Source organism: Myotis brandtii, unplaced genomic scaffold, assembly GCF_000412655.1.
Source record: "Myotis brandtii unplaced genomic scaffold, ASM41265v1 scaffold810, whole genome shotgun sequence".
In the NCBI taxonomy this organism is placed as follows: domain Eukaryota; kingdom Metazoa; phylum Chordata; class Mammalia; order Chiroptera; family Vespertilionidae; genus Myotis; species Myotis brandtii.
In genome coordinates, this window is record NW_005371274.1 from 2,140,415 (window position 1) to 2,167,856 (window position 27,442).

The 27,442-nt window shown below is 41.3% G+C and overlaps 1 protein-coding gene and 1 long non-coding RNA gene across 5 annotated transcripts in view; both read left to right on the plus strand.

The window, feature by feature from the left end:
• Positions 1-27,442, plus strand: part of PLCE1 (phospholipase C, epsilon 1) — a 255,192-nt gene that overhangs the window by 40,683 nt on the left and 187,067 nt on the right. The gene's annotated exons all lie outside the window — the stretch shown is intronic.
• Positions 10,850-15,261, plus strand: LOC106724374. The gene is made up of 2 exons (XR_001360145.1): positions 10,850-11,013; positions 15,130-15,261. It is a non-coding gene; the product is annotated as an uncharacterized LOC106724374 (long non-coding RNA).

Below are 27,442 nucleotides of genomic sequence, written 5' to 3' on the forward strand. Positions count from 1 at the left end.
GGGTGCACAAATTTTTGTGCACCGGGCCTCTAGTATATATATAAAAGGCTAAGTGACCGGCCATCCTGCCAACAGGCCAGTAGGTATGACTCACACTGACCACCAGGGGTCAGATGCTCAACGCAGGAGCTGCCAAGTGACAGCAACTTCGCAGAGTGCCCTCTTGCACTCCGGGACCCCTGGGGGATGTCGCACTGCGGTTTCGGCCCAATCCCCGCAGGCCAGGCCTAGGGACCCACCTGCCAAAGGGACTCCACTCACTCCACAGACGCCCTTCGAGCCCTGGTGCAGCCCCAGGTGCAGCTGGCCGGGGAGGGACTGAGGGAAGTTGACTCCAGGGGTTGTCCGACCCATCTTGCCCAGTCCCACCCCGCCAGCCACCTTCTAATTAATTTCCTTTCAATGTGCTTTAATCTGTGCACTGGGCCTCTAGTTTAAATATAATATGATATCTTCTTGCAGGATATGAATTTCATAGTGATACACCAAAGCTCTTTCAAGTGATGCTTAAATCCATCAGGCCAGTTACTGATATGAATAGCTGTTATTTCCTCAGACTTAATTTTGCATCAATCCATTCTCTAGACCTAGGCATTAATATTTTGTAAGGAATAATTTTATAATAATAAGTAGAAAAGCCATATCAATAAAATCTGCTTATCTCTTATCAAATAGACAATTTATGCCTGGACAACACAGGTCTACACATAAGGTTCTCCATAAAAATAGTAGGATTTCAAGTGCCTAGGCCACTGAATTCCCTTCATTGCCTCTCTTTTTCCCTTTCTCCTCCTGGCTCTTCGGTTCTTATCTTCCTGTGAGATCTTTGCTGAACCTCCATGTCTGTCATCAAGATTCGTCTCTCTCCCTCTTCTCAGTTTCATAACACTTTGTTTTTGCACCTTTAGCAGACTGGCTAGTTAGCCAGGAACATGCCCTCCTCTCCAGTTGAACGTGGAGCTTATGAGGACAGCTGTGTTCCTTAACCTTCTTCACCCAACACAACGTAGGCACCAGATGCATCCTTTATTTTTTTTTATAGCATGAAAAATACTAAGCTAGCAGAATTTTCATTTTGTTTGAATGTATTAATGTTCATGATATGTTACCTGAGAAAGCAAAATGGGTGTACAATTAGGTGACAAATCCATAAGTGTGCATTTGGGTAGTTGAATGAAACCTGAATGCTTTTTCTACTGACTAAATTGCCAGCATTCTCTTTTTTTACAATAAAAGTGCCATGATGTGCAGGCATTGGTATTGGTGGCTGTCTCAAGCTGAGCCTACCTTTGAGCAAAAGGGAATGTATTTGGATCATATGATTGGAAGCATGCATGTAATGAGACAAATATGCCAGCATTTCTGTTTTGACAACGGATGATATCTTCTTCCTGAGTAAAGTGGGAAAAGCAGGGATTTGAGGGAGGCCTGCACCATGACCTGGATGAGGGAGTAGCCTTCAGAATGGGTGTCGATGTCCAAAGTTCCCTTCCTCTGAGCATCATCCCTTGCCTCTGTTTTCCATATGGGAAATGGGTGGAAGGCAGTGGAATTATTGCATAACAAAACTAGCTAGGACACATTTCCTATGAGTCAGGTACTGTGCTGAATACACAAACTCATCTAATACTACCAGCCCTACAAAGTGTTTCCATTAGGATCACCACTTTTCACTTTTTGGGAGAGGAAACAGCAGCTTAGAAAGGTTAAGTGACTTGTTCAGGGTCAACTGCTCACAAATAGAAATGCCTGTGACTTGAATCCAGGTCTTTCTGACCCTAGAGACAGTTTTTGTTTTTTTCAACCTCCATACTAAGCTACTTCTGTGGGAACTCGGGCAGGCCTCATACTAGTAAAAGAGCTAAATAAAAAGCAGGGGTCAGGGATACCCTTATTAGAGAGAGTGCTTAGTAGGAAGTTAGTGAAAATATTTTGTACTTTCTTGAGCACACTCTCAGCCCAGAGTGAAGACAGATATGATATAAACTGTGGTTAATTGGATTGATAACTCAGTTTCTTGAATCCAGTTAACCTTATATTATGGTCAGGTGATTCCTGAGACTTTGGTCCAGTGCAGCAGGAATTCAGAGAACAAGGGTCTTGATTTAGGGGGTCAATGTGAGTTGGGTGTTTGAGGGCTGTGCTGCCTTTTCTGAACTCTGCATTGTTGTCTTTTTTCCTACCAGTAGGTGGAAATAGAACTGAATCTTTCAGCACTTGTCCTTTCAGCTGAGTCCTGGCAGGATTCCTTTAATTTCTGCCTCAAAAGAACAAAAAAAATAAAAAAAACCCTCAGGAGAAGTTCAGAGTGTGCAGTTAGAGAATTGCTATTCTGCAGAATAGTTTTAGGCTGATGGTCAGATAATGTTATTAGCCTCTTACAAGGCCAGGTGCTGGCAACAGCTGCTGGCAACACATGCCTCCTGTGAGTCCGATGGACACCCAGCTCGGGTGGGGGATTTTCTCCTGTCCTGACCACACCTCCTTTTCCAAGACTTTTATTTCCAGTTTCAAACCTTTGTACTTACCATCAAATTATGTATCATAATTTTATTTTTCAGAAAATACATTTCTGAAATAAAAATCTACCAATTGGAAACAGTGCATCAGTAGTGGGTAGAGTAGTTAAATAACACTGGAATTACACAATGTGTTGTTCTGTATCTTGCTTTTTTTTTAAGTTATCAATGGTTTAGGGCCACCCATGGATGCGATTAGCTCTAGAACAATTCCCAACTCGGGGCAGTTTTGTCCCCCAGCTGACAGTTGCCAATCATTGGAAGCATTTCTAATTGTCACAACTAGGGGAGAGGGTGGATGCTACTGGCATCTAGTGGGTAGAGAACAGGGATGCTGCTAAACATCCTATAATGCTCAGGAATGCCCCACTACCAAGTTCTCTGGCCCCTAATGTCAGCGGTTCCATTGTTGAGAAACCTTTCTCTAGAGAATGTCATCCTTTGTAGTGTGTGTATAGTATGCTACCCTGTGGATTTGACATTTTGTATTAAGCCATCTTCCTACTAGCAGTCATGTAAGGCTATTTCCAACTCTTGGCTATTAAAAGCAATATTGCAACAAACATTGTTTACAGTGTTGTGCACTGAGATTTTATTTCTGCAAGATAAAGACACAAAAGTAAAATAGGGACTTTAGTTCACAAAGGTAAAGACTCTAAACACAAAGTTTTTTTCTTAAGTTCACAGTGAACTCATTTGGTGGTCAACCCTGACCTGAACTGGCACGAGGCTAGTTACAGTCTTTATTTATTCCATTTAATGTGAATATCTAGATGTTTTGTGATTATAGAATGCTGCCTCAGTCTCTGATATAGATGTTACAACTTGTATGGTATAACTTCAATGAGTTTTTTAATCTGAAAAAATGCCAAAGCCCTTTTAACTTTTTAAATAAATGTAGTCATGTACAGCATTGAGCCCCTATAATCCTTATGTGTTGGAATGAGCAGGTAGTGGTGACTTGGATGATTTTTGTATTCATCCTCTAAAAACCCTCCTTTTAAAGGTGATTTTGGTCCCATTAAAACACACACACACACACACACATATACACACAAAACACGAATGCTATCAGGTTATAACTGTTGCCAGTGCCCTGTGGTTTTCTGTGCAAATTAGCCCATCAGAAAACATCAGCATGACTTTGGAGAAGCATCTTTGCCTTGCTATTTATAAATATAATTTAAAATATTAGCAATTGCTACAACAATTGAATACTTACTGTACTTCATGCTTAGCAAGCATTACCAAGTCTGACTTTTACAGCAACACCTCAGGAGGTGGGCCTGTTAGCTTCATTTATACTTGAGTGAATGGGCTTTGGCTAGGTGATGACTTGGACAAAGTAACATACCTGGGAAGAGGTAGAACCCAAGCCTGTAGTGGTATGTGCTACATCCCTCCCCAGTGTTCTTTCAATTCAATTTCCTCCATGTGGATAATGTTTTAATATTTCTACATTGGTGGCCATTACAACTTTTTTGAAGGAAAAAAAATTAGTCCCAAGTTGCTTTTTGTCTCAAGGGGCTACACTTGGACTTGAGGGCAAATAGGCGAATGTCACTCCAGTCAAGTGGATATTTTCATCACAATGTTAAGAAAAAGTCATTGGAGCAAATCTGAGGTCACACGTTCTCCCATCAAAGAACTCGAGCGTTGTTTGAAAGGAGAAAATGTTAATGTCCTCCCTGGAGCCTGGACTTCATATGATATTAGGGAAAAGCTTTCAGTTATATTTATTTCTCTTGGTTTACTCCCAAGAAGATGTCAGTTTCCATTATGAAAATTGCAGGTGTAAAAAATATTATCTTCTGCTCTCTATAGCAGAGCCAATCCAAGAAACCTCAGAAGAAATTCCTGCCCAAGCCAACTGGAATTTCTGATTCCTGAAATTTTTCAGTGTGACCAGCTTAGGCTGAGGTAGCATCCAAGAAGGATGCTCCTACGTTGTTTTTTTTTTTAGCTGCTGCTGCATGATCCACTTTGCTGCCTCCTGGCTCTATGAGTTTCTGAAAAAGTTAAAATAAAATAAAATAAACCAATATACAAGGAACTTTCCCATTCCTCCACAGCAGATTCCTACTCCTCAATGTTTCTTTATAGCTCAGTCTACTAATTTCCTTTATTGTATTTATATTTTTTTATTTGCAGGAATCTTTTCTTTTAAATTTTTAAATTTTTGTTATTAATCCTCATCTGAGGATATTTTTACATTGATTTTTAGGGAGAGTGGAAGAGATAGGGCAAGACAGAGGGAAACATCAATGTAAGAGAAACACATCGATTAGTTGCCTCCTGCACGAGCCCTGACCAGGCCCAGACTGGGGAGAAGCCTGCAACCAAGGTACATGCCCTTGACCAGAATCGAACCTGAGACTCTTTGTTTCACAGGTTGACTCTCTATCCACTGAGCAAAACAGGCTAGGGCTTAAAATTTATTTTTAATTTATTTTTAATTTTTCAATTATAGTTGATATTCAGCACTATTACATACTAGAGGCCCAGTGCACAGATTCGTGCACCGGTAGCGTGCCTGGCCTGCGCCCTCTTGTAATCTGGGACCCCTCAGGGGATGTCAGACTGCCGGTTTCAGCCCAATCCCCACAGGCCAGCCTGAGGGACCCCACCGGTGCACGTATGCACCGGGCCTCTAGTATGCCTATAAGATCTTTGATTAATCTCTTCCTGCCCTCCCCCCTCCCCCCTTCCCTCTGATATTCATCAGTCTGTACCATGTTTCTATGCCTGTGCATTGAGTGTCTGCCCCCTGGTGTCACTGCACATCATAGCTACCAGTCAAACAGTAGGAAGGTCGCTTAGGCTTTTATATATATAGAATAGAGGCTGGGTGCATGAAATTTGTGCATGGGTAGGGTCCCTAGGCTTGGCTGGAGATCAGGGCCGATCAGTGGGGTGATCAGGGGGCCCCCACTGGCACCCACCTTGGCCAGCCTGGTGCTACCCGCTCGCCAGCTCCGCCCCACACTGCTGCTGCTGGTCACCTCCCTCTGCGGGGCAACCAGTGGGGCAATTGGGGGGCCCCTGCTGGCACCTGCCTTGGCTGGCCTGGGGTTCTGCGGGCTAGGGGCAGCTCCTGCATTGAGCATCTGCACCCTGGTGGTCATAGTGCGTCATAGTGATGGGTTGTTCCACCGGTCGTTCCACTGGTCAGTCGATTTGCATATTAGGCTTTTATTACATAGGACTAGAAGCCCAGGGTGCGAAATCGCGCGGCCCCACCCACCCACATGGCCTCGAGGTGCTCACAGCCCCGCCCACCTGTACACGCCCTGCCCACCCACCGCCCCGCTGCACTTACAGCCCTACCAACCTGCGCCAGTATTTGGTTGTCACGGCATTAGGGCCACGGGCTTTTTATATATATTGATTAGTTTTAGGTGTACTAATAGTGGTTAGACAGTGATATAATTTACTTAGTCATCCCCCTGATGGTTCAAGTACCTACCTGGCACTACACATAGTTATTGCAATACTATTGACTATATTCCCTATGAATAGTTTACCCCATGACCATTTTGTAACTACCAATTTGTACTTCTTAGTCCCTTCACCTTTTTCACCCAGCTCCCCAACCCACCTCTCATTCAGGTAACCCTCAATTTATTCTCTGAATCTATGAGTCTGTTTCTGTTGTTTGTTTGTTTATTTTGTTCTTTAGCTTCCACATATAAGTGAAATCATATGGTATTTATCTTACTCTGTCAGTGACTTACTTCACTTAGCATACTACCTTCTAGAATTCAGTGGTTCTCAACCTTCCTAATGCCGCGACCCTTTAATACAGTTCCTCAGGTTGTGGTGACCCCCAACCATAAAATTATTTTTGTTGCTACTTCATAACTGTAATTTTGCTACTGTTATGAATCATGGTATTTCTCTTTCTCTGTCTGACTTATTTCACTTAATATAATACCCTCTAGGTCTCCCCATGTAGTTGCAAATAGTAAGATTTAATTCTTTTTTATGGCCAAGTAATATTTCATATATATATACCACCACTTCTTTATCCACTCATCTATTGATGAGCATTTGGGTTGCTTCCGTATCTTGGCTATTGTAAATAATGCTGCAGTGGAAATAGCAGAGCATATATCTTTTTTAATGTTTTGGATTTCTTCAGATATACACCCAAAAGTAGAATTGCTGGGTCATAGGATAGTTTATTTATTTATTTTTTAAACATATTTTATTGATTTTTTACAGAGAGGAAGGGAGAGGGACAGAGAGTCAGAAACACCGATGAGAGAGAAACATCGACCAGCTGCCTCCTGCACACCTCCCACTGGGGATGTGCCCGCAACCAAGGCACATGCCCTTGACCGGAATCGAACCTGGGACCTTTCAGTCCACAGGCCGACGCTCTATCCACTGAGCCAAACCGGTCTTGGCGGATAGTTTATTTTTAATTTTTTGAAGAACTTCCATACTGTTTTCCATAATGGCTACATCTATTTGCCATTCTACCAACAGTGCACTAGGGTCCCCCGTTCCTCCACATCCTTGCCAACACTTGTTTGTTGATTTATTGATGATAACCATTCAGACAGATGTGAAATGATAGCTCATTGTGTTTTTAATGTACATTTCTCTAATTAGTGACATTGAGCATCTTTTTTTTATGTCTGTTGGCCATCTATCTGTATGTCCTCTTTGGAGAAGTGTCTATACAAGTCCTATGCCCATTTTTTAATTGGATTGTTTGTTTGTTTTGGGGGGTGTTGAGTTGTATGAGTTCTTTATAATTTTTGGATATTAACAACTTATTGGATATATCATTGGCAAATATGTTCCCCATTCTGTATGCTGTCTTTTTGTTTTGTTGATGGTTTCCTTTGTTGTGCAAACAATTTTAGTTTGATATAGTCCCATTTGTTTGTTTTTCTTTTGTTTCCCTTGCCCAAGGAGATATATCAGGAAAAAAAATATTACTAAGAGCAACGTCAGGGAGTTTACTACCTATGTTTTCTTCTAGGAGTTTTATGGTTTTGGGTCTTACATTTAAGTCTTTAATCCATTTGAGTTTATTTTTTAATATGGTGTAAGAAGGTTGTCTAGTTTCTTTTCTTTTTTTTTTTTTGCATGTATCTGTTCAATTTTCCCATCACATTTATTGAATAGATAGGCATGGGTTTATTTCTGGGCTGTCTATTCTGCACCATTGATATATGTATCTGTTTTTATGCCAATTGTGATTACTATGCTGTTGTGATTACTATGGCCTTGTAGTAGAATTTGATATCAGCTAGCATGATATCTCCAACTTTGTTCTTTTCTCTGAAGATTGCTGTGCCTATTTGGGTTCAGTATAAATGTTAGGATTATTTGTTCTAGTTCTGTGAAAAATACCATTGGTATTTTGACAGGGCTGTGTTGAACCTATAGATTACTTTGGATAGTATGGACATTTTAACAATGTTAATTCTTCCTATCTATGAGCATGGTATATGCTTTCATTTATTTGTATCTTCTTTAGTTTCTTCAGTGACATATAATTTTACAAGTACAGGTCTTTTACCTCTTTGGTTAACTTTATTCCTAGGTATTTTATTTTTCTGATGCAGTTGTAAGTGAGATTGTTTTCTTAATTTCTCTGTCTTAGAGTTCATTGTTGGTGTTTAAAAAAGCAACTGTTTTTTTATTATTAATTTTGAATCCTACTACTTTGCTGAATTAATTTATCAGTCTAGTAGTTTTTTGGTGGAATCTTTAGTGCTCTCTCTATATAATATACTATCATCTGTAAATAATGAGTTTTACTTCTTCCTTTCCAATTTCCATGTTTTTCTTTCTGTTTCTTGTCTGATTGTTGTGGCTAGGACTTCTAATAGTATGTTGAATAAAATTGGTGAAAGTGAACAACCTTGTCTTTTTCCTGATCTTAAGGAAAACACTTTTAACTTTCACCCATTGAGTATGATGTTAGCTGTGGGTTTGTCATACATGGCCTTTATTATGTTGAGGTATGTTCCCTCTCTTCCCATTTTGCTGAGAGTTTTTATAAATGGATGCCTGATTGTGTCAATTTTTTTTCTGCATTTACTTATATTATTATATAATTTTATTCTTTTTTTGTTTATATGGTGTATCACATTAATTGATTTGTGAGTATTGCACCAGCTTTGCATCCAGGAATGAATCCCATTTGATCATGGTGTGTGATCTTTTTAATGTATTGCTGAATTTGGTTTACTAATATTTTGTTGAGGATTTTTGCATCTATGTACATGAGAGACATTGGCATATATATAGTAATGTCTTTTTGTAGTTTTGGAATCAGGATAATGTTAGCTTTGTAAAGTGAGCTTGGGAGCCTTCCTTTTGAATTTTTTGGAATAGTTTGAGAAGGATAGGTATTAATTCTTCTTTGAATGTTTGCTAAAATCCACTTGCGAAGCCATCCAGTCCAAGACTTTTGTTTGTTTAGATTTTTTTGATTACTGATTCATTTTCTTTGGTAGTAATCAGTCTGTTCAGATTTTTTGTTTCTTCCTGAGTAAGTCTTGGAAGATTGTATATTTTTATCAATTTATCCATTTCTTCTAGACTGTTCAATTTGTTAGCATATAATTGTTTGTAGTATTTTCTTATAATCCTTTGTATTCCTGTGGTGTCAAATAGGTTCTCAATTTCTTGTTCTCTCTCTTCTCCTTCTGGTATCCCTACGATGCAGATGTTGTTACACTTGATGTTGTCCCAGAGTCCCTTAAACTATCCTAGTTTTTTAATTCTTTTTTTTTCTTCTTGCTGTTCTGATTGGGTGTTTTCTGCTACCTTGTCTTTCAAATTACTGATTCAGTCCTCTTCTTTATCTAATCTGCCATTGATTCCTTCTAGTGTATTCTTCATTTCAGTTATTGTATTCTTTATTTCTGACTTTTTTTTTATGGTTTCTATGTCCTTTTTTGTGTGCTTACTATCTCTTTGTTGAAGTTCTCAGTGACTTCATGTATTCTTCCTTTAATTTCCTTGAGCATCCTTATAACCAGTGTTTTGAACTCTCTATGTGGTATATTCCATGACTCCATTTCACTTAGTTCATTTTTGGAAGTTTCTCCTATTATTTCATTTGGGACAAATGTTTCTTTGTCTCCTCATTTTGGCTGCCACTCTGTGTTTGTTTCTATGTATTAGGTAGGTCTGCTACATCTCCCAGCCTTGGCAGTGTGGCCTTATGTAATAGGTATCCTGTGGGGCCCAGTAGCACAGTCTCCCTGATCACCTGAGCCAGGTGCTCCAGGAGTATCCCTTGTGTGGGTTATGTGTGCCTTATGTTATAGTTGAGCCTTGATTGCTATTGGCATGTCAGTGAGTGGGATTGACCCTCAGGCTGGCTGGCTATGAGGATTGGCCACAGCCACAATGTATGAGCTACTGGGAGAGGGCACCTGACTCTATGTAGTTGAATTCACTCCAATGGGATCTGTTGCCTGCTGAGATCTTCCTTTGGGTGTGTTGCTTGTGGAGCTCCAAGTCTAAAACCCACCACTTGGTGTGCTGGTTCTGGGGCCTCTAGGGAAGGACTTTGGTGCAGGTCAAATATCAGGCACTGCTTGTGACCACCCCAGGGCTACCTGTTAGGAGCTACAAAGTGATCTGTGGTTGGTGACTCTCTGTGTTGGGCCTGAATGCATGAGGGAGGGGCCACATTGTGAACTGGCTGCCACCAGTACTGGCTGCCACCAGTACCAGGCCTGGGGCAGGTCAGCAAAAGGCCAAGGTACCTGAGACCTGCCGCTGCCTGATCGCTGTTCATAAAGCTCAGCTGCTGAAAGAGCCTTGCATGGTATAGGAGTTGTGTGAAGCAGGGTCTCAGGGAGTCACCAGGGTGGGTCAAGTGGTGCTCACCAGGTTAATACAGATTCAGACTTGGTGCCCGTGCTGGGCCTGAGGCCACTCAGCAAAAGTCTCAGTGTACACCAAGGCAAGCCGCCCCCCCACCTGGGGTCTGCAGACCTTTGTGGTGGGGTAGGGGTCTCAGAGAGTGATCATTGTGGAGCTGGTGGAGTTCGCCAGGCTAATGAAGATTAATATTTGGTCGTGGGAATGGCTCAACACAGGAAAGATGGTGGCTGTCTCTCCAGAACCTTGCCTTGAAGCCACACAATTCAGTTTCTCCCTGTGTGTCTGACACTTCTCAGTCTTTACTAGAATTTCTTGAGAGTATTTCAAGAAAGACGGCACCATGGGCCCAGACTGGTTGGCCTCAGGAAAGCCTCAGGCTGTGCATGAGTTGGGTAGGGCGGAGTCTCAGGAGGTAATCAGGGTGGAGATAGTGGAGTTCCTCAGGCAAATGCAGATTAAGATTTGGCCATGTAGTGGGAGGGATCAACACAGGAAAGATGGCGCCAACAGGCGGGCCACAGGACGGCTCCACACAGGGACAATGGCAGCTGTCCCTCAATCTCTTGTCCTGAAGCCACACAACTCAGTCTCTGGTGCCTGCTGAGCCATCGTTTCTCTGCCAGAGCCCAAGGTGAGTGCCTGCGAGCCAGAGTTTGTGTGCTGGCCCTTTAAGGGCAAGACTGAATTTCCAGCAGCCTTCTGTTTCAGATGGAATTCCCCACTGATTTTCACAGGCAGATGTTATGTGGGCTCCTCTTCCTAGCACTGGTGTTCTGGGCTTGGGAGCCCAATATGGGGGTAAGACCCCTCACTCCTTAGAGGGGACCTCTGCAGTTGAGCTGTTCCTCCAGATTCTCAACTGTCAAATGTGGGTGCAGGGCCAGTTTGTTTCACATCTCCACCCCTCCCACCAATCTTGACATTGCTTCTTCTTTAGGATATCCTTAGTTATAGGACTTACATTCATCTAGTCTTCAGATGGTTATCCAGGTTGATTGGTTTATAATTTAGTTGTAATTTTGATGTGATCGTGGGAGGAGATGAGTACAGCTTCTACCTACTCCATCATCTTGACCGGAATACCTACTGACTTATCTTAAAGTTCCAAGTTTATAATTGATTGTACTTCAGTGAAAGGGAGCATCAGGGTATGAACTGTATACAGACCAGTTAAGTACTACTATTTTTTCTTTTCCTGCCCAGCTTTTATTGTTGCTTTTGGCTGTCTTTCAACTTTTTACAAATGGTCCTTCACCCTGGATGAGTTTTTTCTGGTTCTTTGGTCTTTAAAGAAGACATAGGTATACTCCCCTTGATCCCTCATTTCAGTGTCTTTCCTCACAGTTCCCCAGAACCAGTCATGGAGGTTTCTACATTCTGTACTAACACCTCACAGGCTTGGACTCCTTTATGCCTTGAGGCCTTTGTACATGCTGGTTCCTCTACCAGAGACATACTTTTCTACCTACTAACCTCTTTGTATCTGTGGTTAACTTCAGTTCATGTGCTCAGGGAAGCCTTCCCAGATCACCACACCCTTTTCCCTAAACAAGATCAGCCATGAGTTGTAATTCCTTTACAACTGTTTCTGTCATAAGACTGGACGTGGTATTAGGCCAGAAATCAGGTAAAATGTTCCAGTGCAGTCAAGTTTGTGTAACTGAGTGGACAAGCAAGACCTTTACTTCTAGATTTCCAGAGAAATAGTTCCTTTGCTTTTAGACTTTATTTTCTGACCCAATGTTTTCTCTAAAATGTGCATCTTTCTTCACATCACTCACCTGTCCTTTCCACTGCCCCATCTGCTGGACTTTATCCTATCCCTCTTTGGAGCCTCCTGTTTCCCATTCTGGATCCAGTAAGCCCCTCCAAAAGCTGTCTGACTTGAGCATTTTTCTATTCTGTTATTCCTCCTCAGTATCAACAGGTTGTTTAAACACAGTTTGCTTGTGTTTATTTATTGTGGATATTTCAAGCATATGGGAAAGCATAGAGAAGTTTATGGCAATTAGCCATGTAACTATTGCCCAGAATTGCAAGTGTCAACATTTGTCGTGTTTGCTTCATACTTTTTAAAAAATATATATTTCTTGATTTTTTTACAGAGAGGAAGGGAGAGGGATAGAGAGTTAGAAACATTGATGAGAGAGAAACATCGATCAGCTGCCTCCTGCACACTCCCAACTGGGCATGTGCCCACAACCAAGATACATGCCCTTGACTGGAATCGAACCCGGGACCCTTGAGTCCGCAGGCCGATGCTCTATCCACTGAGCCAAACCAGTCAGGCACCTCATACTTTTTTAAAGAAATAAAATATTGCAGAGACCATTGTGGGTTCCTTTCCCCAATCTTTCATTCTTCTTCAGAGATAACCACTATGTGAACAAGTGTCAGAGGTCAGTTATTGGAACGTCTATAAATGCAGGGGGGGAAATGACATTTTGGCTGGCCTTATGAATGGAAAACATTATCTCACTCTTAATTTCATTTATATTTCCCTGATTACTTGTAAGGTTGAACATTTTTCAAGTTTACTGGCTACTTGGCTGCTTCTGTGAATTGCTTCTTTATATCTTTTGTCATTTATCTGTTTGGTTGTTTGTCTTTTTCTTATTGGTTTGTAAAGTTCCCTGTATAGCTGTATTACTCCTTTGCCGGTTATATATGTTGCAAATGCCTCCTTCTAGCCCATAACTTATCTTTTGTCTTTGTTTATATTATCATATATTGCATAGAAGTTTCGGATTTAATGCTATCAAATTAACATTTTATTTTATGATTTCTGCATTTTATACTTTGATTAAGAAATCCTTCCCTATCCCATGATTGTAAAGATATTCTCCTAAAAATATTTTAGATATTTTTGTTTTACATTTTGAATTTTAATTCATCTGAAATTTATTTTTTCAATTAGGTAGAAATAAAATTTCTTTTTATCAAGCTGCCACATATAGTTGGTATATTTCTTCCTTTGTTATCTTTATAATTGTTGTTGGTTTTTCTTACCTTATTATACTGCCTAGTAATTCCAGTACAGTATTAAATAGATGTGTCCTCCACCCTATGCTAAATCTCATTTAATTTGATTACACTAGTAATCAATAATATAGATGTTAACTTTATAGATGAGGTAACTGAAACTTGGGGAAGATAAGTAACCTTTCCAGAATCACACAGCTAGTAAGTAAATAATAAAGTCAGGATTCAAACCCAGGTTTGAGTGACTTCAAAGTGGAATTGCTTATACTGCTTCTTGGTTGCAAGTAACTTGGGTAAAGATATCTCCTTCCTTGCCTGCTCTTGCCCAGATCCTCTATGTCTAATAAGGGAAGAGAATTTTATTGAAGTCATGCCAGAAAAGCACTTCCAGTGTGTCTGAACAAAACTAATAGACTTTGTTTAGTTAGACCTGCCAAAAGCAGATTAAAGAACCTTTAAGTATGAAGTAGTTCTTATTCCAGATGGTATAAGCATTCACTCAGGTAATAAAATCACATCTTGATGGAACTTCAGAAATAAAGAGTAGACCTTCATAGTAAGTTAGCATTCTCAGGAATATTAACAAGAAACTGAAATTTCCTCCCTTCCTTCCTTCTTTCCTTCCTTCCTTCCTTTCTTCCTTCCCAGCCTCTATCCATAAAAGATCTGAGGCAACTTCTGAAGCTCTATCCAAAACAAGATAAAATACCAATTTGGGAAATCAGGGCAAAGAGAAAATAAATATGGCAAAAAAAAAAAATCTTGACTTAGTGTCATTTACTGAGTTTGGCCACAACATAGCTTTAAGCTTCCTAGCAACTGAAGTAAAGAAAACCTGTCCAGCTACACAATTCACAGTGGACATGGCATCAAAATAGAATTGTTGCTAAGGGGTTACACAGTGTTTCCTAATTCTCAGACAGAAAAGAACTTCTGCCATAGCCCTCATGCAGGGACCCTGGGTGATAATGTGGACAGTGCTTCCCAGCATGTTCTAGGTAATGGGGAAGTGTACCTCACCTGGACCCAGTTCCACTACTCAACCCCAAGCTCCTTGATGGAGCAGGCACCATATCTATTTTAGTCCTCATTATATACCATAGCCCAGCACAGTGCCTGACACATAACAAGTGTTCATAGTGTAGTCTTTGAATATATGAATATATTTGTACCGTCCTATATAACAAAGAGCTAATATGCTAATTAGACCAGATGGCAGAATGATCTTCCGGAACAACCTTCCAGGATGACCTTCCGGAACAACTAGTGGGCGGGGGCGGGGCTGCTGCGAGGGCTGAGGCGGCAGCCGGGGCTGCAAGGGCCGAGATCCTTGCGCGAATTTCCTGCATCGGGCCTCTAGTGCATCAATAAAAGCCAATGGCCGGATACAAAATTAACATTTAAGAAATCAATTGTATTTCTTTACACTAGCAATGAACAATTCCAAAATGAAATCAAGAAAACAATTCCATTTATAACATCATCAAAAAGATTAAAATATTTAGAAATAAATTTAACAAAAGAGGTGTAAGACTTATACACTAAAAACTACGGAACATTATTGAGAAGCTAATGGCAAAACATTGGAACAAATTTATTAAAAGCAGTTTTATGTGAAGTAAAAATATTGATATTTTAGTTATGTGGCTTTCTAAAATCAAGGCTTTGACTTGACAAAGACTATAATTTTAAATATTAAGAGGAATACATAGACTAACATACTTTTTATAATTTCTTATGAGTATTACTTTTTTTTCAACCCAAGGTCCTGGTAAGAAGTAACAGCAGAGAATTTGAGGATATATTCTTGGTCAAGAATCTGAAGAATAGATATTGTATATTGCTAATAAATGGTGCTGCTAAGAGCTTTGATGAACCAGAATATATGACACCATAATTTCTTTGTGAATTGGAAAGTGCATATTAGGTAAATTAAAATCATGATTATGCAGGAAATGGGAAACTGCTTCAAATGTTTAGCAACATCTAATTCATATTATGGACTCTCGTGTTACTGATTTCAACCATTGATCTGTATTCTGATATCTGCCTTAAAACATGTATCTGCAGTCATTGACTAATTTTTATCGAGCCCATAAATATGTGCCTGACATTTTTCTAAACAACTTTACTGCTGTTATCTCATGTGATGCCAGAGCTTTATAGAGGCACTGTTCTTATTATCTCCTTTTACAGAAGATGAAACTGGGGCCTAAAGAAGTTCAGCCACTTGCCCAGAATGACAATTGAGCACGTGACAGTGTAAGAAACCAGGCCCAGGCCTGGGAACTGTGCAGCCTGTGCACCTAACCACCCCTTATAAGAGCAAATAAGAGCAAACCCCAGCTTCCTGTGATTGGCTAGAATTGCTTTTTCCTGTTAAGTGTGGTGCATGGATGTACTTTGAGGGCCTTGTTTTGATGTCCTCAGAATGCCACAATTAGGACCACCTTTCCAGAAAGTCTCCTAGAACTTCAGGAATAACCAACTACAGTTTGTATGACATTTGCCAATTGTTGGCCTTAGAAAATACCTTGCTTAAATGGGGCTGGACACAAGTTCCTACCTCACAAAGATTCCCTTTCTGTAAAGGTAACTGGGAGTCTGTAGTTAAGACCTTGGTCTCTAGAGTCAACTATTATGGTTCAAATCCTGGTTTAATAATAGCACCTTCCTCATAGTGTTGTTGGAAGGATCACATGAGACCATCACTTAGAGCACTTAGCACACCATGGGGCGCTTAGAAAGCTTTTAAGGATGGCAGCTGCTAAAACCCTTTTAAAACTGGACCTGGAGGGGGGTGTGCATCTGACAATCAGCAGACATACCTGACCGTTTAGAGCTGAGAGCGGCTTTGTGCTGCAGACTCCTGAAGCTACCTGGAAGCACTCCACCCCAGACTTAAACATTTTCAAATTTATTTTTAACCAAACTTAAAGAAAAGGGATTCCCACAGTGTGAAAGAGGCTGCCATTTCCCAAGAGGGACCGAGGGAAGCTTCTTTTTGTTGGTGGAAGAAATGAGGGAGAGGGTGAGAGTTCAGGGTGAGGGAAAAGCACTGGACCCCCGGCTCTGAGTCTGGGTCCAGGGCCAGCTGTCCTTTCAGCTCCCTGGCCGCTCTTTCTACTTCTACAAAACCAAGGGCTAGACGACAGGCCCTTCCAGTGCTGCTGTTCTGAGAAACCATAAAGCCTCTCTTGAACTCATTGTTTAATGTGAGCCCTTGGCTTTTATGGAGGGGCCTTATAAGTTTGGACCCTTGGAAAGACCTCTCTGTGTCTTTTAGGCAAGTTTCCGGGAAGGCATTGTCCTTCATGTTCCCCAGTGCCCTATATCCCAGCGTATAAATTCCTCTTGAAATTTGGAGCCAGGGAAAAGTTTGTCTCTCGGCTTGATCCCTTACATTTTTGTCTGCTTGGATGACATCTGTGATACCCCCTCAGTGTGTTTCTCTTATTACTCCATTGGCCCAGAAGCTGAGAGCTAAATGCAGTGGTCAGCAATAGTGGCTTCCCTCAGACAACTTGGGTGTCTAAATCCTTCCTAGAGCTGGATGGTGGTGGTGTTTGATTTTATGTACTTTAATATAGAAACCACACCGGATCCCTCTGCGGCATTACACAGGGCAGAAATCATTTGTGCAAAATGACATAGTAAATAAATGCAGTCATAAAGGAATACTCTTCCTCCTCTCAGCTGGGTCCAGCATCTGGCTCCTTCCCCACTCCCAACGGGTCGGAAACAGCAACACCAACTGATATCTAGTCAAGACCCACTCTGAACCCGGCACTGTTCTGAGTCCTTCATATGTGTTTGCTCATTTAACAACTTTGCATTTGGGGATGCTGTTATTACCTTTATTTAGAGATGAGGAAAGTGAGGCTCCGAAAGATTAAATAGCCAGACAAGGTCTCACAGCTTGAGAGACCACCCCCTTCCCTCACTAGTGGTGGACAGGCAGGCCCAAGGTTCACATTAGACTCAAAAGAATGCCTTTAGTTGTGGGAATCCACCTGGCAGAGAGGCCTCGGTCCACCTCAGATTAGCTTGTTTATGTGGATAATTAGTAAGCCAACCACAAACAAATAGACATCAGGAATAAACCCAAGGAGGAGGAAGAGAAAATTGATGACCACAGTAGACAGGCGAAACCTCTCTGGTTTCTATCCTGAGATTGATTCTCAGGCTCACAGTTGATTGGGGGAACCCATGGATTTCAGAGATGTCAACCCATATTTTGGAATGTATGGAATTTGGCCATGGATGGGGGATGGTCCCTGGGGCAGCCCAGGTTCCCCAGACTTAGATCTGGTAGGAGGCCAGTTTGGCTGCTCACCTGATGGGGTTGTAGAAGTGCCCCCCAGTGTTACCTGGCACTCAGTAAGGAACCAGTTGACCTATTTGGCTACAAGCCCCAAGCAGATCCTGCATGTGGGCATCATTAGTGCCTTGTGCTCACTCACTGAATGTAAGAACAGCCACAAATAGGAACAGGATGGGAAATAGTCTTGGCCAGTCATGGCCAGGCTTACCATCCAGGTAAGAGAGACTGGGCTCAGCTGGAATGTATCCCCAGTCAATATACAGATGTCTAAATGTGACCAAATAACACCACAATTTTAAAAAGCACATCCAGAATTTTTACCTCCAAAATGATCTCTTGTTTAGTCAGTAAATAAAAGGTTGATTGAACCTCCCCCTATCCCAAGTAATGTGCCAGGTGCTGGGGGCACCGCAGCAGCAAGCTCATCTGGGCCTGCTGGCCAACACCGCACCATGGATAACTGCAGGCCGTTGCCTCTGTGTGGTCAAGTGTGGTGCTCCGGGAAGCTCTGTCTTTTGCAATCGCTTTGGGTGGCTCTGCCTTTAATCTGGAGATGGTATCACTGCTGGAAAAGCTGCCCTTTAGGAATTGCCTTCAGAGCTAGTCTGGGTCACACAGGAAAATCCATCTCACTATTTTATAGCCACACCTAGCTTGTGACCAAAAATGGTATTGCCTAGCCGGATGACCCACTTTATTCCCCAGACTTGGCTCTGATTGACTTGTCTGTGAGCCAAAATTATATCCAACTTCTAAGGATGGATATTCACCACCACTGAGCATAATCTGGAGAATTTTGAAATAATTTCTCACTTGCTTAAACCCCTATCGTCTTTGGTGCCTCTGTTGTAACACTTAGCCCCATCTCCCTGATGGCAGAATAACCCTCCTCTGCCTCCATATCCCCCACTAGTTTGGGAGCCTTTGGAAGGTAGGACTGTATGTACATACTCTGCAGTGTTCCGAATGGAGTAGATGTGAAAAAAAATGTGTATTTAATAAAATGGAATGTACAGGCTCTGAAAGAGGTTTCCAAAGAGCTGCTCCTGGACTGTGCTGAGTGACAAGGGTGTTGGTGGAACAATGGGCAGTGTAGTATAGGCGATGGATGTGGGCTCTGGAATTGATCAGGGCTGCCTATAATCCCTACTATACACAGATTGTTCATTCTCTCTGAGCCTCTGTTCCCAGTGGAATGGGAATAATACTGCCTCATGAGGACTTTTATAAGGACTAGTGAGAATATTAATGGATTGCTCTAAGCACAGTGCCTATTGCATAGTACACTAAATCAATAAAAGGGAGTTATTATAGTGTTATTTCCTTCCCCACCCCAGGACTTCTGTAACAAAGTACCACAGACTGGGTGGCTATTGTTATTATTATTATTATTATATTAAAGTAAATTCTTATTAATAAAAGGGTATTATAGTGTTATTTCCTTCCCCACCCCAGGACTTCTGTAACAAAGTACCACAGACTGGGTGGCTATTGTTATTATTATTATTATTATTATATTAAAGTAAATTCTTATTAAAATGCATAAATTCTGTTTGTTTGTTTTTAAATCTCACCCAGCATTTACTTCATTTTTAAAAGCATATGTCATAGAAATTTCATGCTGGAAGGAACCCTAGAGCCCATCTAAGTCTAACCTCCTAAATTTACTGAGATCCAGAAAGAGAAGTAGATTAACTAAGTTCATACAACTGGTTCTTGACCCAACTGGGTCAGGCCAGAGCTCCCTTTATGTAGCATTTGATTTTTGTACCAAATTTGGAGATCCCACTTTTCTTCCAAGGGCCTTTGTAAGCAAGTCAGGGGGTCTGGGGCCTAGACCTCCTGGGCAGCAACAGCCAAGGATTTGGCATATGCATTTGGGGAGCTACAAGCACATGCTTCCCACACCTCTATGCAGTAAACTCTGTTGCTTTGCAGTGTGCAGAGCACATGTATGGTGATGTAGTTGTGTAGCTGGTGAAGCCAGCAGGAACCATAACCATAGGTGGTTACAGAGCACAGCAGACAAACCTGGTACCACTACTTACCAACTTACTCACTACTTAACCTCTCTGAGCATCAGTTTCTTTATCTGTAGAACAGGAACAGTAATAGTTCACAGGGTTGTTATGAGGGTTACATGAGATATGCATGCAAGGTGCTTAGCACATAGTAAATCGTTTTTTAAATATCCCATTATGATCAGTAACATCCAAAAACAAATAGTCTACTTCTGGCATCCCCACCAGTCTCAAGCCAACCTCTGATCAATTCTGAAGCCCTACCTGGTCCCTCTCCCAAGTAGGTGCTACTGACAAACCCTTTCCCTTCCTCTAATCCCCTTCTCATCCAGCAACGACATGGCCTCTCAGATCTTTCCATCCCTCCCCAATCAGGGACCATAAGATCCTTGAAGTAATCAATAGCAGTTGCCCATCAGGCTTTCTTATGCCTAGCTGGCATGGCTCTGTGGTTGAGCTTTAACCTATAAATCAGGAGGTCATGGTTTGATTTCTGGTTGGGGCACATGCCCAGGTTGCTGGCTCGATCCCCAGTATGGGATGTGCAGAAGGCAGCCTATCAATGATTCTCTCTCATCATTGATGTTTCTATCTCTCTCTCCCTCTACCTTCCTCTCTGCAATCAATAAAAATTTTTACAGCATTTTTTTTAAGTTATAGAACAAAAAACACTTATGGCTTAAAGAAACACTGCCTCTCCTGGGAGTTGCCTTTACTTGGAAGGCGTTTATGCTCTGGTGCCCTGCAGCATGTCAGACTCCCTCATCCCTGAATTGGTGCCTTCCCCTCCCCCTCCTAGAAACCACTTTTTTGCCCACAAACACACTTTGGGTTCTGTTTGCTACCATTTTTTTCTCGAGTAAAACTATGGGTATTTGAGAAGTTCTGAATTTCTGTTTGGAAAACATGATACTCTTGATAAGACCAGAACAATCCAAATAACCCTAAATGTACAGAAGCCAAATTAATAAAACCCAAGGGTGAATTTTTTTTTCCATCTAGAGAAGTTGTATTTCCCAGCAGTTCTTACAATGCCTGGACTCTGGATCGAGGCCCTTCCTTGATTCTGGATATTACATCATTTTATTTTGGCTAATGTAAACACTCATCACCCTGCGCCATGCAGGGCTTCTCAGCACTGTTGGAGCCTGGGCTTCGCTCCGTGGGTCTTGCTAGTGATTAATGGTTTCAGAAGGAAGTGCTGCAGGAAGAGGCTTTGCGGGAATGGAAGAGGTGAGGCAGCTCCATGTGAGATTCTGCAAAGGGATTAAGATTTGGCACCGGGCTTGGTTTCTGTGCAGCCTCTGAGGCAGAGAGTCTCAGGAGAGGGAAGCAGGCTGTCAGCTGGGGCTTTGCACGCTCTCGGCCCGCCTTGAGGGTTGGTTGGCTCTTCCCTCTCTCTACGGTACCCAATTTTACCTTCTGAAAGGATGGATGCAGATGCTGGAGACTTAAAGGAGGCAAGGTAAGAGTTCCCGTTGCCCAGGAAGTCCCCTGCTGTTCTTAATGCATGGAATCTGGGGATCGTTCCTTTACTCACGCTGCTGTGCAGTGTTATCAAAGACACAATTCCTCTGAGACATTTCACAGAGAGGATCAGGAAAGTTTCTCTCCTAGTTAAGAGAGTTTCTAAAATGTTTTAACCCCAAATGCTTAACGGTAGAGGCGCCAATTTTTCTTTCTTTGAAATCACAGCTGAAAAGAATCCTGAGGGTTTACTAGATGTTTGTTGTTCTTTCTTATATAATAGCCGGTGGTGAGATTACTTCTGTGCATTTTTAATCTACATGATTTTGAAAAGAATCCTGAGGGTTTATTAGATGTTTGTTGTTCTTTCTTATATAATAGCCGGTGGTGGTTAATCAACATCTCATTTAATTAAAACTTTTGTATTCTTCAGAATACTAGATCTTGAGTATCTTTTTATTTGTTTATTTTTTCCTTATCTTTTGGATTTTGTGAATATGATATTGGTCAGGAAGATCCTTAAATATAACTAATTTTAAGGGTAAAAAACTATACTTAGGAGTTCAATGCGATCATATTTGATAGCATCCCTGATTGAAATGAGCTACAGTGTTTTTTTTATGCTTCAAATACACTTTGTTAAAAATTTTCAGTGTAAATATTCATAGTTTGTGGGAAAGGTGATGCAGTCTGTGTGGTTAAGCTATTTGTTCACAAACATGAAGAGAGTATTAGACCTTTGATAAGATAGCTTGGGAAGAGATCAGTGAAACAGTAGTTTTCTGCTCACCACACTCAATTCTAAATTCTGTTCCTATTCTTAAAAAAAAAAATCTAGAGTTAAAAATAACCCAGAATAAAACTTGAAAACTGTTTTGTTTCTCTGTATTTGGCTAACTTCACTGCAAAGTCCTGTGTTTAAGGAATTCAAGCTATGAAGACTACTACTCTTGAAACGGTTCACAATTCTATCCGTGAATTTCTAGAACCCTTTTCAAGAGCATATGATGTTGTATGAGTATTAGGATTACAATTTAAATTAAGTGTTTGTTTGTTCTACAACCCTAGGAGATGGATAACAACCCTAAGCAAGCAACAAGAGAAATCCTATTAGTTTCCTGACACAAGCTCATTTTTCTTGTGTCCAAAGTGTGGAGTTGTCAAAGTGAGGAAAGTGGGTATTTGGTACACCTCATTACAGTGAGGGTGCGTAGCTGTTGTGGCAGTAGATAGATGCAGGGACTCCTGATCCTTACTATTTGTTGAAAGTAACTGTTTTTGTTAAATGTAGAAGACTCCAACCCTACAACTTGGGTTGGATGAGAAGAGGTCTGTGCATCCAGTTCTTACTGTTTTTGTCTGTCGAGCCCTTTTAGTTCATGCCATCCTCTCTTTTTAGTTTGGGAAACAGACTGGCTGTAGAGTCTTTTGTATTTTGTATTACTTTAACCTAGCATTTTAGCCACTGTCTTTGCTTTTAGTGGCTAATAATAATGAAGGCTTCCTAGCCGGTTTAGCTCAATGGATAGAGCATCAGCCTGTGGACTGAAGGGTCCCGGATTCGATTCTGGTCAAGGGCACATGCCCGGTTATGAGCTCGATCCCCAGTAGGGGGGCTTGCAGGAGGCAGCCGATCCATGATTCTCTTTCATCATTGATGTTCTATCTCTCTCTCCCTCTCCTTTCCTCTCTGAAATCAATAAAAAAAAAATATTAAAAAAATAATAATGAAGGCTTGAGACTCAATTTGAAAAGACATGAGAGTAGTTGTAATCTTTAGGAAAAGAAAATCATCCAAGGGTTAAAACACGCAAACTCTTAGTTTGCAGAGTCCATTCTTTCTGACTATTGAAGAATCTAGACAAACTATTGTTACAAGTGCTTCCGATAACTGAGCTTTTAAAAAAAATCATTCAGTATAGTGTGGGAATGGTAAAGCTGGTGTTGTCCTGACTTTACTTATTGTCATATTGACATCTTCCTAAGGGATATCCTTAGTTCTCTAATATTTTCAGAAGACAAAAATCAAATCCAATTTTTCAATGCATTACCTTATTCTATCTTCCTCCTCACCTGTCATTTTGCAGAGAGGGGAGATTGTCTAGGTAAACAGTTGAACAACATTGCCATGAGTTATCCTTTCTTTCTTAAAGTGCTCCGGATAAAGATTCATTTCTTTGTTGTTTTTATATCTATCAAAATGGTAAGACATGGGGGTAGCTGAAGAAAATTCAAAATTCAAACGGTACGAAAAGGTAAATAATGAAAAGCCCCCTCCAGGGATTTCAGACACCCAGTCTTTCCTAGGCAATGTCTGAGAGAATTTGGAAGAGGAGTAAACAGTGCTTTCGAACCCTGCCCCATCCCTTATCAAACTTCAGTGTGCATAAGCAACGGCTGCTGCCTTGGTTAAAACACAGCTTCCTGGGCTCCACCCCAGAGATTCTGACTCTGGAAGGCAGAGGCCAGGCCCTTGAATTTGCACTTCTAGCAGTTTCCCAGGTGCTGATGCTGTGCTATGGGGACCACACTTTGAATGGCACCGGTTTAAAGTGAAGGCCTCCTTCTTCTGCCTGTGTTTTCTTCACTTTTCCATCTCCAGTTTTCAGAATGGCTTCTGCTGAAATTAATAGCCACAGTAACCCACTGGGAGAAAGCTGCGGGAGCAAATAAATTCCGTATCTGTAATTAGAACTTGGGTGGAGAGGGAGGTGGTGATGGGGGAAGATAATCTGTGTGAATAACTATGGCATGTGGTACACACGCACTCGGCGGCAAGGGGCATTGCCTTACAGTTGGGTCATTGTAAATTCTAACCTCAGTTACAATCTGAAATGACTCCATCAGCTAAAGTGAGCACAGCCTCCATTAGAAATCTCTTTTTATAGGTTGTAATTTTGAAATCATTTACACTAATTATGTACATACACATGCTGGAAAAATGACCTTGTCTCTGCCCCCTTCACCTCTGTTTCCTCACGGGTATCACCACATCTGCTTTGTCCTGTAACAAGTGACACACGTGGATCTAATTGACACAAATGAACACAGATGACACTTTGGTATTGGGCAGAGTGTTTTCCATGAGACCAGTCCAAGCTGAAAGTAGGTTTGTTCTCATTGATTTATTGGCTCAATAAATGTTTATTGGGGGCTTTATGTGCCACCCACTGCCAGGCCCTGTGATACAGCAGTGAGTTATATGGATGTGGTTTCTACCTGTATGAAGCTTTGGGTATAATAGAGATTCTTGGACAAGGGGGTGAGTGGCCCAGCACAGGATGGAGAAGGGAGAGAAAGGGAAGACCAGGATATATGACACACGTGATAGGTGCATATGTGCTGGTTGTATGGATGGAACCCTTCCAGTTCATGTTGAGTTGAAGTTACTCAGTGCAAGTCATAATATTAAGAATATAGGGACCCAGAGAGTAAATCACAGTTCTTGCCCTCAAGGAGTTAGCCCTTCAGAGGCAGGTAATACAACTTTAACAGTCCAGTAGTGTGCCATTCCGAGAGCTTCCCCATTCACTGTGGTCCCTGGTGCCCACAGGGACAGCATGACATGGGTTAGATAATAAAATATAAGCATTGTCTCTGGCACTCACTTCTGTCACTTCCCAAAGGAGCTGTTACAGCAAGAACAAAAGATGAAACATCTATTGTGTTTTATGTACTGTTCATTTTAAACCCTGACATGTTTGATCACAAGATGCCAGTTGAATGCAGACTGCTTAGACAGCTAATACTAATAATTTTCATGTCTTCATCTGCAACATAAGCACATACAGAGAAGCAGCAGGGGTGTGTGTGTGGGGGGCGGGTGAGGGGTTTTGCCAGAGGCTCTGTATGTTCAGTGATTTCTCCACTGGGGTCGATCCAGCTTAGGAATCCATTGGGGTCATCAAATTGCACCCATGAGGAAAGAACTGTAGCAGCTCCTGCTTAGACAGGTAAGGACACAGGGAAGCCTTGGGGCATTCCAGAAAAGTGACTCCATTTTTGCAACAGTTGGCAGAGGGAGTTGTTATACAGTAGCACTAATTGGATTATCTAGTGTAGTGGTCGCCAACCGGTGGTCTGTGGACCACTGGTGGTCCATGAGGTCCGAAAGGTTGGTGACCGCAGATGTAGTGCAAATAATGAGAAGTAGGAAATCAATAGGATGAGAGCTGTTGCGTGCATGTCCAGCTCTCCCCTTTGGTCCCTGTACTACAGCTTGGGAGCACAAAATAGGAAGGTTCTGAGGGCAGCTGAGAAAGTGGTTGAAGGTCAGAACCTTTTGTGGTCATTATATATATAATGACCTGTATATAATACATTTTGTATACACACACATAGCTATAGTACATAGCACCGTGAGATAGGTGGGATTTGAGGGTCCTAGGGAGAGCAGAGGACAGGGCTGTTGAGTTTTTCAGGAATCAAAGACTCTCATAAAACAGCTGGCAAAGAAGGGTAAAAAATAAAATAGATTATCAAAGTAGTGGAGAAATACAAGGAGACTCAACATAAAAAAGGCTATCAGGAAATACCCAGTGGGTAGAAATAGCCAACAGTTGATGAAAATATGGCAGTAGAAAGGGGTTATGGGCCACCTAACTTGGATAATGAGATTGAGCTGGAATCTGGAACAGGACTGGCCGAGCTAAAAAATCAGGCCAGTTAGTAATAATGAGGGTGTTTACTAGCTTGTTGATTGGCAAAATACCTCCCTGGGATGAATTAGGACAAATGATCATTTCCTGTGCTAATGATTTAATGGAGAAAATGAAGAGAAGCCCCACAGAAGGTGCAGGGATTATCTGTGTGTAACCTCTGTAATTTAATGACCCTAATAAGTTTAACAATCTGGTGCAAGAATAGAAGACCAAGATAATATATACATGACAGGAGAACTAAGAAAAACATGAATAGTAATTATGAAAAAAATTGTCAATAAACCTCAAGAATCTTGCCAACTAATTTTTAAAAAAACATTACCAAAGACTTTTGGGGAAAGCATTTTGGAAGGTGGGATTGAGAAGAACTAGCTTCCTTTTCCTACCCAACCTTCTTTGGTCAAGATGATAAGATGATTCTCAGAGGGAGGGGGTGGGGGGAGAAGTGGGAACTTATATACATATATGCATAACCCTTGGACACAGACAATAGTATGATGAAGGCCTGGGGGGCCCACGGAGGAGGAAAGAGGAGAAAAGGGTCAATGGGAGGGAGGGGGAGGGAACATCTGTAATACTTTCAACAACAAAGATAAATTAAAATCTGAAAAGAATAAAAAACCATTTGCAAAACACTTACTTTGTCCCAGGCATGGGACAAAGCACTCTATGTCCTTATTTCATTTGACCCTCATAGCCCTGGAGGTTGGGATAATAATTGCTATGTACACATGCAGCTCAAAAAGGATTGCTTAAGGCAAAGACACATTCACAGAAAGAGACATCTTCAGAAAAAAAACAGAAAGTTAATTCAGTTAAAAACAGGGGGAATCCACCTCGGAAACCCAGGAAAAGGATCTACATATAATTTAAGGGGCATTCTATAAGGATCGGACATTAAAAACATTTACAGATGATCAGGACACTCCTTTAGCTAACTGCATAATAAATTGTTTGCATTGATCTTTTCAGAAAAAGTTATCAAAATGAATATTACTCTTAAATCATCCTTAGAAGCAGAGGTACTAGATCAAATAGTAACAGATCACAGAATTTTCTAGACCTAGTTGACAAACGGGATGTAGATAAATCATGGGGACAGCTTGGCATTCATCCAAGAGTTCTAAAGGAATTCAAGGGTGAAGTCATGGGGCTGTTGTTTAAAGCGGCTAACTTTTAGCTTCAAAAATCCCGCAACCCCCTAAAACCTTCGTTGTCTGGTAAAGTTGCCCAGCTTCATGTCTGCACTATGCTATTTGAACATAAATTATAACATATACATGAAATGCAATAATACATCCAATAAGAAAACATGTTTTTTAGACAGCAGTGATTTTGAATTCCCAAACCCTGTTGTGTCACAGTCTTGAAAGTCTTTGTGAGCATTTCATTTTTGAAATTGCTGAGAATTAACCCAGCCCTTGTACGATCGTGTAAAATACGCTTATAATTATTCATGTGAACTCAGTAGCAAAAGCACAAAGAAACTAATGGGCAGTGACTCAGTTTTTTGAGAAGGTATTCATCATACAGTGTTGCTTCAGTAAAAGGAAGAGAAGATTCCTGCAGCCTTGGAAACAGACGCTCACTGCCCAATAATTAAAT